The 14,912-nt window shown below is 42.1% G+C and overlaps 1 long non-coding RNA gene across 1 annotated transcript in view; it reads right to left on the reverse strand.

Moving 5' to 3' along the window:
- Positions 1-14,912, reverse strand: part of LOC141577112 (uncharacterized) — a 309,659-nt gene that overhangs the window by 224,443 nt on the left and 70,304 nt on the right. Inside the window, exon 2 of the long non-coding RNA XR_012505709.1 lies at positions 3,644-3,779. This is a non-coding gene — a long non-coding RNA (uncharacterized LOC141577112). The remainder of the gene's footprint in view (positions 1-3,643; positions 3,780-14,912) is intronic.

Below are 14,912 nucleotides of genomic sequence, written 5' to 3' on the forward strand. Positions count from 1 at the left end.
GTTCTGCTGCTCTGCAGAATGTGCCTGTTGGGCGGTACCCTGCAGGTCTGCATGACCTGTCCTCACCCAGCTTCAAGACAGAGGAAAGAGCCCAGAGTCAGCAACAGAGACATCAATGGAGCTTACATGTCTGAAGCAAGGTCCTGGCGTGACTCTCCAACCATGTGTAGCAAATGGCAGGCAGGACCTGGTGGCAATCTTTGCTCCCGGGTCAGGGAAGGTTAGCAGTTATAGGGGGAATTGATGTCAGGCCGGCTCATCGTTTGCCACACACCCCTCACCGTCCCTTTGGTAAGAACAATCACTAGCTGGGGCCTGGGGCCTATGGTTAGGAAGGTCAGTCATGCCAGTAGATGTGGGTGAAGCAGGCACTGGGGGAGCAGGGCATGAACAAAGAGCAAGAGAATAGCCACCCTGAGTGGCCCAACTGAGACAGGGAGGGGGCAGGGCACAGCCATTCAAGAAACAACACAGCAATTAACACCAGGATGGAGAAAGATTCAACCCCTAGTGGGCCCTGAGGCTCAAGATGGGAGACTTGACTTCTAGCAGACCTTGAGCTTCATTATATGCTTACTGTAACATATTAGCATGGTGAATAACATGCCCACAGGCACCGTGACAGTCCTAAGCCTAGCCACAAAAGGTCAAAGAGTGGGAGATGGCCAACTTCCTGGGAATCCTGCCCCCTACCCCGGAGTAGTTAGACTGGTCCTTCCACTTATTAGCATATGAAACTCCAAAGCCCATAAAAACTGGCAACACTGCCCCCTACTGCCACCTCTCCTCCTTTCTGGAGACGGCCCGTAGTCTGTGGAGTGTGTACCTACTTTTAATTTAACCTAATCACCCAACTCTCACACCTTGTGGCCTCTCACCTTCTGAAACAGCCTGCACTCTATGTAGTATGTATCTCTCAAAATAAATCTACCTTTACTCAACTGTGGCTCACTGTTGAATTCATTCCTATGTGAAGCCAAGGACCCACACTTCGCAGGGCAGGTCCCAGGGGCTCAGCCGAGACCTGGGACATGGCCTTCCTCACACCCCACAACCATTTTTCCTGCATCAGAACCATACATGCTCCAGTTCCCAAAAGACCCTCTACCCTCACCTCCCCACAGGGGCAGCAACAATCGTCTGAACCTGCAGGGAATTGTGTGTGTATGTGTGTAGAGAAAAATGATGTTCTTATTAGGCTTTTAATCAGCCTCTGGTGTACTGCGTGCCAGCTCCCCTCTTCCTGAATATGTCTGAAGGGGCAGGAAGAGGTGCTCTTGCCCCCTCCCCTGCCTTCCAAAGCAAGGTGTGAGTCCCACAGGACCTGGTGAGCCTACAAAAGACATGTGCACAACGTTTTCCATCTTCCACGTGGGTTTTGTTTATTTGTGCCTGCACTCCTGGGGAGAAGAGACATAGTCTTATTTCTCCTTTTAAACCCAGAGGGCCTGCCCCAGCAGACACCACACTGCAGGTCCCTCATAAAGGCACTCTGGGTTGACTCAGCAGACCTGGCCGGGTAGATGTGGGAGGGGTGCGGGCAGAGACTGCTTCCAAGGCAGCATCTGCACAGTAAGGACAATCAGGTACTGGGAGAATCCAGGAACTTCAACAAACCAAGACAGCAGAAGGTCTTCCTCAAAGTCCAACAAAAGCGGCCAGACATGTCACCCTACCAAGGGTGTGATGACCTGACGTGTTTAATGTTTCCCTGTTCTAACTGCAGTCTGTACGTCATGCACCATCAGTGGGTTTACATCAGTGGCATACTGATCCCCATTTGACAGAGGAGACAACGAGGGCTCAGAGACTCCTGTACTGTTACTAGGGTGGAGAGAACTGCAGACCCTAGTGTGTCAAGCTTCAAAGCCTGAGGCGTCAATCTACATGACACCCCTTCCTTGCCTCTCCCCGCCACTGCTCAGTGCCAAACTGCATGGTCTACTCTGCAGCCAGCCAGGAGACCCCTCCGTGTCTGGAACGCTAGTGAAACCACCTGCTGTGACATTTCATCGTCCTCAATCAAGTCTACTTGGCTGATTTTTGTTCTCTCTCCTTGGCCCTGATAGATCAGGTATTTCTCTCCCTCTGGTTTCAGGTTCCCAGGTATATTTTCTCTGAAACTGCAAGATAATAAAAACAGGTTGAATTGGGGTGAGCCCTTTCGCCAGCCCTAATCAGTTCCTTCCTTCTTCACAGACGCGAAAACGAGACGCAATTTACATCACACACTGAGAGAGCTCCATTACCATGGGCGCACACCTGCTCTCATTCAGTTGCAATGCAACAGGATCCCGATTTTGTGAGCATTCACATACACAAAACTACACACACACACACACCCCCATACAGGACAACTTGGAAGGAAATACACTAAAAGGTTCAGAGCAGCTCACCAGATGGTGGGAATGAAAGCATTTCTAATTTTCACCTCGATCCTTTCCTATTTTCTCTTTATTTTCTGCAACGAATATATTACTTTTATAACCAGTCAAAACAAAGCATTAAATACTACATCCAAAAGTCACAACAGCCTAGGAGTCAGAAGGACTCCATCTATGATCACACTTATTTCTACCAGTAGTGAATTCTGGAGCAAACCACTTACTTAAGACTCAAGTTACTGTAAAATAGGCGTGTTGATTCCTGAACAGCCTTGAAAGAATCGTTCAAAGGATTAGAGGGATAATATACATGCAAACCTGTGACATCACTGTTGTTACGTAACAGTGAAGGCTATTACTTGGGGGCAAGCATAGCTTTGGAAGCCCCACCTCACTGCTGAATCTAGCAAGAGGCTTCCTAAAAACAAATGAGTACTTGAATTCAAAATTTTTAAATGATACGGCTTCCACCAGGAGGTTACACAGTCTTTTCATTACCAGAGATGCTTATTACCAGATGGTTTCCCCAGAGACAGTAATGGGTTTAAGCATTATTAAGGGAAGGAGGGGAGGGGGGAAAGGACGTAATGCACTTGCTTAAAACACTCTATTTTCTCCCAGGTGTCACAATCTGGAGACAGAGAATTCAGTTACGGAAGTGGAATGCCCCCCCAAAGGGAAAATTTAGACTCTCAAAGTGCTTTATTAGGGGTATTTTTATTATGATTCAAAGTGCCCATTTTAATGTGTTAGGTTTTAGGAAGAGTCATGAAGGCCGAAGGAGCCAAGCACATAAAATTGGGTAGGAAGAGTAAAGAGGATGGTTAAAAATAAATGCATGGACGGTCTTTTCTGTTACCCCAAACTCTTTCCCTGAAGACTACATGAAGAATTTTTTATTTTATTCCTAAGAACAGTGGACTGACATAGGAGTTTCAACAGGGGAATGAGAAGATTAAGTTTAAGTTTTAAATGAGAAATAAGCAGAATTACTAGTGGCTTTCATAAAAGCTGAAAGTTATATGAAGAAACATACAGTGACTAGAACAAAGGAGGTGATGACAGTCCTCCATTCCATGCTTATCCAATTAGACTTGGGAGTACCCTGTTCCCCTCCAAGAGCCACAGTCTAAATGGAGCCAGGTCCACCAGGGCTCCTACTCTGGTGAGAGGCTGAGAACACATGTCCTCTCAAAAACACCTGAGCGGACAGAGGTATTTCCTAATAAGGACAATGCCATGAGAAACGCAATGCTTACCTGCTAGGATGTGAAGGACTGTTCACACTCCTGGTCATCTTAGACAGCAGACCAGCTCAGGGCAGACACTCTGCCCAGAAATATCCAGTGCACATTTTGCTGCTTCCCTGGGTCAACTCGTCTCCAGGAGTCTGACCTTCAAAGATAGGAAACCAAGATGAGGGAACTCCAGTACAGAACACTCAAGACAAAGCTGATCTGGAACCATATATAACTATGTAAATAATCTCCAATGAAAACACACTTCTGACCCAGGGATATGTAAGCGTCCAAATAAAACATTTGAGTTTTAAAGTTACTTCTGTAAAGATCATCTCAGTGTTACAGAAATCTAAAACCACATGCTATATTTATTCATGCACTTTTTTAACAAACAAAAATATAAAAGGACTACAAAAACATTCCTTCGGCAGAACTTCTTTTTGTAGTCCTTTTATATTTTTGTATATACATGTACAAACAACCATGTAAGCTAATGACCAGCTTTTATTCCCTCCAGCCACCTCCTTCTATTAACAAAAAAATTTTTAATACTGCTGTCTTCTGTATTGGAGAAATGACATCCTTTATAACTTCCCCCTTCCCCTAGCCTCTGGTAACCACTGTTCTATGGTTTATGAACTTGACTATCCTAGGTATCTCACGTAAGTGAAATCCTACCATATCTGTTTGGTTTTAAGACTCATTTCACTTAGCACAATGTTTTCAAGGTTCATTCATATTGTAGCACGTGTCAGAATTTCTTTCTCTCATAAGGCTGAATAATATTCCACTGTATGTCCAGACCACATTCTGTCTACCCATTCAACTGTTAAACTTTGGGATGTTCCCATTTCTCGGCTATTGTGAATAATGCTGCTATGAACATTAGCATGCAAATCTGTGTTCAAATCCTTGCTTTCATTTCTTTGGAGTATTTGCCTAAAAGTGGAACTACTGGATCATGTGGCAATTCTATTAAGTTTTTGAGGAACTGCCACACAGTTTTCCAGACAGTTTTTCACAACAGCTGCAATATTTTCCATTCCTGCTAGCAATGCACAAGACTACTAATTTCTCTACATCTTTACCAGCACTTACTTTTTTTAAAATAATAACCATCCTAATGAGGGTGACATTATAAGGGTATCACTTATTAAACTGCTGGTAGATAGGTGTTTTTGGAAGTCAGAGTTGACGTTGTATGTGTAATTATATTAAGTTCATACATAAAATTTTGACAGGTATAATTTGTTTTCTGTTGGGAATGTATATCCAAGGCAATGGTGTGATTTTTTCAAGTCCATTTAAGGTCTTTGTCTTACTGGGATGTGTCAATCACCTATGGACTATCAGCAGTTTTTTTCTGTAGGTCACCTGAGAGTCAGAGGCGTGGGGTCTGGACCGAAATTTGCTGTTATGAGGGATATGCAACCTTAGACAAAACTGTTTTGCCTCTAGGAGCCTCCAAGTTACAATATAAGAGCATGGACTACAAACCTTTTTACTGTTCTTACAGTAAAAGACAAAACTCCTTAAAATAATCTTCAAGGTCTTGCAGGCTCTGCCAGCCATCATCAAGTAGAGAGATCTACGCGTCTCTCCAGCCATCATCACCCCAACCACTGTGCCTCTTGTCACATCCTGCTCCACAGACCTCCTTCCCATCCCTGACCATGCCTGGTTCCTCCTACCACGGGGGATTTACACCACGTTTTCTCCCACCTGTGCTGTTTCCGCCCTTTGGAATTTTCTTGGCTTTTCTGCTCACCTATTTAATTTCTAGTTATTCTGTATATTTATGTGTACGTATTACTTCCTCAAGAAAGCTTTTACTACTGTTCTCTTCCAATCTGCTCCAAATTCTCATCAAACCCATGCTACTTTTTTTTTTTTAAACAGTAGATGTTCAGGAAATACGCATTCACAAATTTGCTTCCCCAATTCATGAGTCTGTTCCTCTAAACCATGTATGCCATGGGGACACACGCAACAGTGGTTCATTTCCATAGAACTCCCAGAGCCTCAGCCATGACCCAACACACAGATGGCGCTTTCATCAGTTTGGTTGCAAGGGACTGGAAACACAACCTTAACTTGCTCAAGAAAAAGAGTAACTTAAAACTCACAGGCTGGGCTGGCTTTAGGAATCTCTTAAGGCAAGAGACAAATTCAAGAGACCTATCTTCAGATGCAAATACCCTTTCATAAGCTGAGGACACAGGGTTCCTCTGGGTCTCCTTGGTAGCAGGTGGAGGACCCTAAAGATAACAGCCAAGGACACAGGAATGAGGTTCCAAGGAGCGGCACGTCATTTCCAGCTTTATTTTATTAGCGTTAGTTTGAGTACTACTGCACTGAGAAAGAAAATCTGAGCCCAGCTGTGCAAATGTACACCGCTGGAAAACTCAGAGTTCCTCTGTGGGGGACTAATGTGCATTAGCAGAGAAAAGTGAGGCCAATTTTCCCTGCAGAGAATCTACTTCTCTTTCCTGTGGCTTTGTCAGGTGCAAGGAGGAAAAGGAAGTTACATGTTCTTTGCTTTATTTCATCTCTTGATTTCTGTATTTTTTTCATTAATTTAAACTTTTTTTTTTAAGCAGAGAAACTAAGGCTTACAGATTCTTTGATTCTCATATTTATAAGAAACCTCAATTGGCAACTAGTCCAAGGTCTAAGAAACTCATTTTACTCATTCATTTATTCAATACAGCCATTGTCACCATTATCCAATCCAACAATCTCTTCTGTCACAATGATTTCTAAACTCAAAGTAAACCCAAATTTGTTGCCAAAGAATGCTAGTTCTAGGGATCTATTAGCTGTCTCTCCCAATTATTTAACTTTCTGATTTAAATTAATTTCTACCCAGTGGAGAGCTGGAAGATAGGATGTGTGTTAAAAGCTGAGAGAGGAATTCTGAGATTTTTCAGCTGATACAGAATGAATGTCACCTGCAAGTAATTATGAGTTGGCTCACAATTGTAAACTATTTCCAAATTAACTTTTCTCTGCTGAAAATTCTTTCATTTTATCTCAAGAATTCCTGTAAGATTTGTGAGGTATTAAATATTAGCATCTATACTTCCTAAAGGCGAGCTAAGAGCTCATGAAACCTCACTGGTCATGGTTACAGGTTCAGAGGGACAGGGAAAGAATAAATCCAGCCGAAGACGGGTAAGCATGGCTGTCACCAGCTGCTCTGCAGTTGGATTCTACGTGTCTGGCATTGTGCTAAGGGCTTCAAATAATCTTCTTATCCCATTGATTCTTCCCCTCAGCTCTGTAAAGTAAGCATTATTATCCCCATTTTACAAATGAGGCAAAAGAGGCTCAAAGAATTTTGAGCCACAATCACACAATCACAGAATTAGGCACTGCTGGAGGAGGGTCTCTGCTCTACTCCCAAGTCTACAATTTTAACAGTTGATACAAAGTCTCCCACTTGGATGAACAGTTGCTCTTCAAGTGATAATTTTCCTCTATTCATATACTGAGCTACCAAAGTGGGCCCAGATCTATTTTGGAGGCTTTGGAAAAGCTTAAAAAAAAAAAAAAGGAGAAAGAGCTTCCATGCTATTGAAAGGTCAGCCAATGAAAACGACTTAGACAAGTACAGGTTTATTACAGAGAAACAAAACTTGCTACCCCAAAGTGTCTGTTTGACATGTTGATTATTTTGAGTGGAAAACAATCAAGGCTCAAAAGACTCAGGAAGAAACTTCAACCTTCCTCTTAACTGCCTGAAGAGTTTCAACAGCTCTTCCTCCAGCAGGCTCTTTATCACCCAAGATGTCTGCAGTGAATACAAGCTAGTGTATGGGGGGAGCCTGGCCTAGAGACCAGAGTCCTCTCTGTCCCATTGTCTCTGCATGGCCCAGCCAGCATTTACTTAACAAAGCTTTGCATATCCATCTCCATATAAGCTGCCTTCTGCCCCTATGTAAGTCCCAAGCCCCTACCCTCAAAAGCCTCCTCAGCCTTCCTCTTTAGCTGACCATGGTGTTTAAGCTGAAGGTTTCAGCCATTTTGGTGAATTACTGAGTTTTGTGGGTCTCTTCCATGTATATATGTTACTAAATTTTGTTTGATTTTTCTCCTGTTACTCTATCTCATATCAATTTAATTCTTAGACCAGCGAGAAGAACCTAGAAGAGTAGAAAAACATTTCCCCCTCCCCTATGGTATTATCTGTAACGTTTCATTTCCACAAGCTTGTATTGTTTTACATAGAAAAAGCAATCAACACACACACAAAGCAATGCAAAAGATGGGCATCTCCTACTTTTGGCCTGGTGACTAGTACACCCGTATTTCACTTCTGGCTGTCTTCAGCCACTCATTCAGGAGTTTTAACCAGCAAATATAACATATTCTAGCAAAAACATGGTGCTGCATACACCGAGGCCCAGTTATAATTCCTTGACCGAAACATCCTCATGTGTGCACAATTTTTCCAGCCATTCATTCAGTTCATGGCTGAGTGCTTACTGCCCTCAAAGTACTGACCAGGGCTTGAGTATACAGCATCAAGACTTTCTTCACCACACCAGGCTCACTTCTCCTCTTTGCTTTTGTTTCTAGCAATTGTGCAAGACCCATGTCTTAGGAAAACCAGGAAATCTTTCACACTTCTTCAAAGCTCAGGTACAAAATCATTGTGATAAAGAAAATGGGAGGAAATGGCATTATTTTATTCTTTTTTTTATCTCTGAGTAATATTCCACTGTATAAATATTTCACAACCTCTTTATCTAGTTATCTGCTGATGAACATTTAGGTTGCTTCCATGTCTTGGCTATTGTATATACTGCTGCTATGAATACTGGGGTGCATGTATGTTTTCCAATTAGAGATCCTTCCAGGTATACACCCAGGAGTGGGATTGCTAGATCATATGGTTAAGTCTATTTTTAGTTTTCTGAGAAATCTCCATACTGTTTTCCATAATGGCTGCACCAAACTACATTTCTTCCAGTGATTAAAAAAAAAAAAAAAAAAAAGAATAAAATAATGCCATTTGAAGTAACATGGATGGAGCTGGAGATCGTCATTCTAAGTGAAATAAGCCAGAAAGAGAAAGAAAAATACCATATGATATCACTTATATGTGGAATCAAAAAAAAAGAACTCATCTACAAGACAGAAACAGACTCTTAGACATAGTAAACAATCTTATGGTCACCAGGGAAAAGGGGGTGGGAAAGGGATAAATTTGGGATTTTGAGATTTGCAGATGATAACCATTGTATATAAAAATAGATCAAAAACAGACACATTTCTTCTTTATAGCACAGGGAATTATATTCAATACCTTGTAATAACCTTTAATGAAAAAGAGTATGAGAATGAATATTGTATATATACATGCATGACTGGGACATTGTGTTGTACATCAGAAACTGACACATTGTAACTGACTATACTTCAATTTAAAAAAAAAAAGAAAAAGAAAATAGGAGAAAAACAACAGCACATGTTCCCAGGTGTTTGGACAGGCCAGGATAAGACAAACTGCCAAACGTTTTGAAGGAAATGTACACAATATGCAATAAATTAGTATATTCAATTGATTTGCAAATCTACAAATTAATATTTTGAATTTCTACTTTATATAAACTAAGAGATAATAGGAAAGATGCTCAAGATGCCGAAAATTGGGCTGCGTGCTGCCAGCTCAAAAAAGTCACTTATCCTCTGGTTCTACAAGAATTAAGTTACTGGTCACTGTGGTCACTGACTTTCAACACATCCTGAAAGGAGTTCAGGGCAGCAATTAGGAAGGAGACATTGTGCTCCAAGAAAACTGGCAGAACAGGACCTCAGATAGTTATTTTCAGGAGAAAAATTTTATGTCCCTGGATTCTTGTATCTTCCCATACTTATGAAACCATTAAAATCATTAACTGAGAATATCCGTTCCTCATGACAAGCAGCAACCTTCTACTGAGATGTGTGCTTGATTGCACATGCCCCCTTCGTCAAAATCACATATATACTGACCTCCCTGCTCACCTCTTTGGAGCAGTTCCTCAGAGCTATCTGAGAGGCGGCTTCCTAAGCTATAGTCCTCAGTAAGCCTGCAAATAAAACCAAAACTCACAGCTCTCACCTTGTGCATTATGATTTGTCCATTATATAGCCATTTCGCCTCCCAAGAACCCTATGAGGCAGATGCTGTTATGAAGTTCATTTAACACTCAGTAATCAAGGACACAGAGAGGGCAACTTCCCAAGGCCACTCAAGAGCCTACAGCGGGAACTACTCTGTTACCATGCTCTGTCGGCCATCCAGGTACTCCGTGTGGATGAGAGAAAATTGGCAGAGTCAGAGAAAGAAAGGTTATTTTAATAGGATGAACAGAAGCTCAGTACAAACGAGAGTGAGATGTGCAGGTGTTCCCTGGGTTACGGAACATCAACATCCCCCGAGACCAATGCAGGCCAAGTGCATCAGCAAGTGGATACTGGCTGCGTGACACAGGCACTGGGCCCGTCGGAGCCCCGCTGGCCTCATCTGGGGGGAGGGAGAAGATGGCCAGAGCGGTTCCGAATAAGCAAAGGAGAGAAGACCTATGAAGCCTAGCACAGCTCCCGGTCAGGAGCAAGTAGTACCTGGTAAAGAAAGCTAGCCTAAACCTGAAGGGGTGGATTTTACGATTCTGTCCAGTACTTGGCGATCGGGTGGAGGAAGCATGCACACTGGAGGGCAGGGTGTACTAAACAGTTCCATGGTCTTGTCCCCCTCCACTGCCACTCTCGTTTAGAACATTGAACATCTGCACTAGGTAAATTCTATGGATATGAATCATAGGGTCCCCTGAAAAGGACTTCCATCCATAACCCCTGGATTAGATTATCAACAGATTCATTCAGGGGGTTCTGTTTTGTGTTCCTACAAAAACACACTGCTCAGGAGGTATGACAGTCCTGTCAGTAACAGTAGTTTGAGTGGCCACATATCTCTACAGCATATGGATAGATTAAAAGAAGAGCAAGCAGGAAGACACACAGTAGGACCTCCCAGGAGAGAGGAGCATATGAATTGGGAAAACCTTCACCGCATTATTTTTCCATGTACCCGAGGGAGAGGGAGGGGCTTTAAGAATCTCCAGATTCTGGTCTAGTAATTCCTAAAACTGGGTTAGGGTCAGGGTTGGTCCATCCCAAATTTTTAATCACCGGGAATAAAACTAGTAAAATAATGATAGGTTTTTAAAATAAAAGTAACATTCTCTTTTAATCTCTATCCTTCATCCTAAACTCTTCTACATTTGGGGTGTTAAAATATTCTTCCTCTTATAAAAATCATAGTAACTATAAATGGTACTATGTTTTGCTCTTGTTATTAAAACTTCTAGTTGAGGGGAAAAAAATATTTGGCAACTCCAGTGTCAGGAATTTCCTTTTCCCCTTTTTTAAAAATTTCACTCCTGAAATGCAAATATATAGGAATTAATGATGTAACTCAGGATTTTAACCAAAATAATGAGTAGAAAAGCTGTGATCAAGTACTAAGTCCCATTAAAAAGTGAGTTACCTCAGCACTGGCCTCTCCACGTGTTAGTGACATGATCGCACAAGCCTCAACAGCCCTGAAAGGATATCATGGCTCCCCAAACAGGTTTATTATCCAACATGTTCTTGACCCTGCTTCTAAGTTCATGGCTTCTGCCTGGCGTTATTCCTCCCTAATCACTAATCTTCATTCATCTTTAAAGACTGGAATCAGCATTACCTAGAGGCAAGGAAATCCATCAGCTCTCTTGGCTGCAATTGGAAGGCAGCTGCCAGCTAAACCTTTACATCAGTCTTCCCACTTACGGATGCATACACATCAACTCTCAAAGGAGAACATTACTGTATTCATCTTACCATTTCTACTACGGATGACATCAACTAGGTGCAGCCTTGATTCAGGCACTGCTAGTTGCTGTGTGACCTTGAACCAGCCTCTTTCTTACTCAGATCTAGAAAATGAGATGAGTCGTAAGATTCCACCTGCCTCGGGGAGGGTGGGGGGCTGGATAACAGGCTATCACTTATGAAGACTTCCTGTATTCTAGGCATCACTCACATGCTGACAATGCAGCAACTCCTTGAATTTCCTCAACTACCCTATCAGGTGGCTACTACTGTAACTGACTCCATACATAGTAAGAAACTGAGTCCCAATGAAGTTAAATACATGTTCAAGTCTATACTTGCCAGGAAGTGGCAGAGTCGAGGTTCAAACCAGAGACATTCTCGACAACTAGGTTCGGAAGCCTAAAGTACTGCTGCAAATGGTTTTACCGGATAATAGTAGAGGTCAACAGATAAATATTAGATATTTTCATATTTGTAAAATAGGAATAAGAGCTACCATAAACATTCAGTAGTAACTCTGGTACAATGGTAATTATCCTGTAAAATGTTATTACAAAATATAACCATCGATATGGACAGAGCCCTTAACCTTGCAACCAAAGTACGTGAAAGGGAGGGAAAGAAAAGAGAAAACAGTTCTTTCTCCTTTAGAGCCCTATTTGGACTCTGGTAATGGCATCTCTTGGACTGTTTCTTGTTTCCATGCCCCTCATCCAACCACCCAGCTCCACGGCATGTTACAGCCCTGCTGGGAGCACTGCTTAAGAGTCCAGGGACTTGGATTCCAGAACAGTGTGGTTAAGAGAATGGATACAGGGGTCAGGATGTCAACATTCAAGGTCATATTCTACCATTTATTGAAGTTACTGAAACTCTCTAAGCCACTGTTTGTAGAATGAGGATAATAGGTTTTTAAAAATCATCATCCACATCAATTAAGCACAGTGCCAAGAATATAGTTATTCCACAGGCACTGGACTTGAATTCCAGCAATTTACCAGCTGTGTGACTTTAGGAAAGTTACTTAACTTCTCTGTGCCAAATTTCCTTACAATAAGAATATTTTTAATAATGAGGTAGGTACTAAAAGAGTTTTGTGAGAATTCAATCAAATAACATATGTATGGCAAATGCTTACAAAACAGTGCTCAGCACTGAATAAGAGTGCTAGTTAATTCTGATATTTACATAGCCCTTAATCCGGGACAACTGTGGTCAAGTCACTTCTCTCTCTCTCTCTCTCTCTGGAACTCAGTTTCTACACTACCTAGCGGTTTTACATAGCCTAGATCTATGTGTGGAAGCAGCAGTCCCTGTTGATTTTGTCCAGTACTATCTGGCAGCTGTGACCCTTGGAATCAGCTTGGAGAAGCTTAAAGGCTATTGTAGAAGAAACTCTACAGTGTCTTGGCCCTGCAGCTCCTCTTTCCTTTTACTCTTTGGTTGCAAGGGACACAAAGGAAGGTCATGTGGTCCTCCTTTTCCTGGTCATTTTAGCATCCTCTCCATCTCAAGAGCAGTTTCCTCTTCTCGAGGCCACCAAGTATGACCCTCATCAGATCAGGAAACCCAGGTCTGGGGAAATGGAAGAACAGTGTCTAAGGAGATCACCATGAGTAACTAATGTTCGCAGTGCTTACAGATGAACAAACCTTGAACCAGGTATTTACCGTGATTTTCCTACTTGACCATGAACCTCTCTGATACAAGCAGTTCTTATTTCCATTTTACTGCTAATAAAACTATAGCACAGAGAGTTTTAAGCAATTGGCCTGAGGATACACAATGAGCAAATGCCGGGCCAGTTTCTTTGAAGTCCCGTAACACTTCCTCCCACCTCTTTTAAAGCACTTCATTTTACATTAGGTACTGAGTTCATCTTTGAACTCTCAGCAGAAATACTGATTTAGTAGGTCTGAGCAGAAGCTTGCTGCTGTGGGTTGAATTGTGTTCCCCCCAAAGGAGATACTGAAACCCTAAACCCTGGCACCTGTGGACATGACCTAATTTGGAAAGAGGGTCCTTGCACATGTCATAAGAAGTTTGAGAAATGCTGGTAAGAAAATGGGCTGCCCTCAATGCAAAGAGTTATTGTGGAATCTGTCCCTTCCCACTGGCCTGTGACTTTAGAAAAGAATGTAGCTGCGCGTGAATTTTTGCTCAAGCAACGCCTACTGTTTGCCCCCATTACGTGTGATGAGACAGGTGAAGAGGATGAATGGGATGACATAGTTTTTGTAACCTTACACCAGTAAGCTTCTTACCTGTGACCTGAATTAGCAGAATGGGAGAGGGGCACAGCCTGTGCATACTGGGAAACCCCATTCTAAGCAGAACAACCAGGTAATACATTGGATGCACCAGCAAACCCCCTCCACCCAGAGTTTCTGAAACTTTAACGTGCATAATGTTCAATTTGAGATCTCGTTAAAATACAGGTTCTTATTTAGTAAAGCCTTGGGTGGAGGCAGAGATTCTGCTTTTCTAAAAGTTCCCAGGTTCTGGTCCATAGAAGATACTTTGAGTAACAAGGAAACATATGGCAAACTCTCACTTGCAAGAGGATTCATGAGAAGATTGTGTCACGTGCATAGGGACTTCACATACACTTTTTCCTTCACTAGAACAATACACATTTTGGTTAAGAGGTTTCATCTTCTCAGAAGCACAGTTTTTCTACCTTTTAACATCTCTGAAATTAGGGAGCTCTTTGCAGTCTGTACTGTTCTGTAATCTGTCAGCCAAGCTGCGCTTGAGTTGTACTGAAGGTTACCACTGGCTGGCCACGTGGAAATATCAAAGGCTTATGCATCAAAAATGCACAATGTTTGTTTAGGGCATCTGCCCATTTTTGGACTGGGTTGTTTGTTTGGTTGTTTTTGTTGTTACTGAGTTGTATAAGCTGTTTGTATATTCTGGAAATTAAGCCCTTGTCAGTCACATCCTTTGCAAATATTTTCTCCCATTCCATAGGTTGTCTCTTCATTTTATTTATGGCTTCCTTTTCTGTGCAAAAGCTTATAAGCTTAATTAGGTCCCATTTGTTTATTTTTGCTTTTCATACAAATGGCCAATAGGCACATTAAAAAAAAAAAGTCTATCACTAATTATCAGAGAAATGCAAATAAAAACTACCATGAAGTACCACCTCACACTGGTCAGAAAGGCCATCATTAATAAGTCCACCAACAGTAACTGCTGGAGAGGGTGTGGAGAAAAGGGAACCCTTCTTCACTGCTGGGTGGCAACGTAGACTGGTGTCGCCATTATGGAAAACAGCATGGAGATTCCTTAAAACACTGAAAATAGACTTACCCTATGATCCAGCAAACCCACTCCTGGGCATCTATCTGGAGGGAACTCTAATTCAAAAAGATACATGCACCCCACTGTTCATAACAACACTACTGACAGTAGCCAA

This window comes from Camelus bactrianus, chromosome 3 (genome assembly GCF_048773025.1).
Source record: "Camelus bactrianus isolate YW-2024 breed Bactrian camel chromosome 3, ASM4877302v1, whole genome shotgun sequence".
Lineage (NCBI taxonomy): Eukaryota > Metazoa > Chordata > Mammalia > Artiodactyla > Camelidae > Camelus > Camelus bactrianus.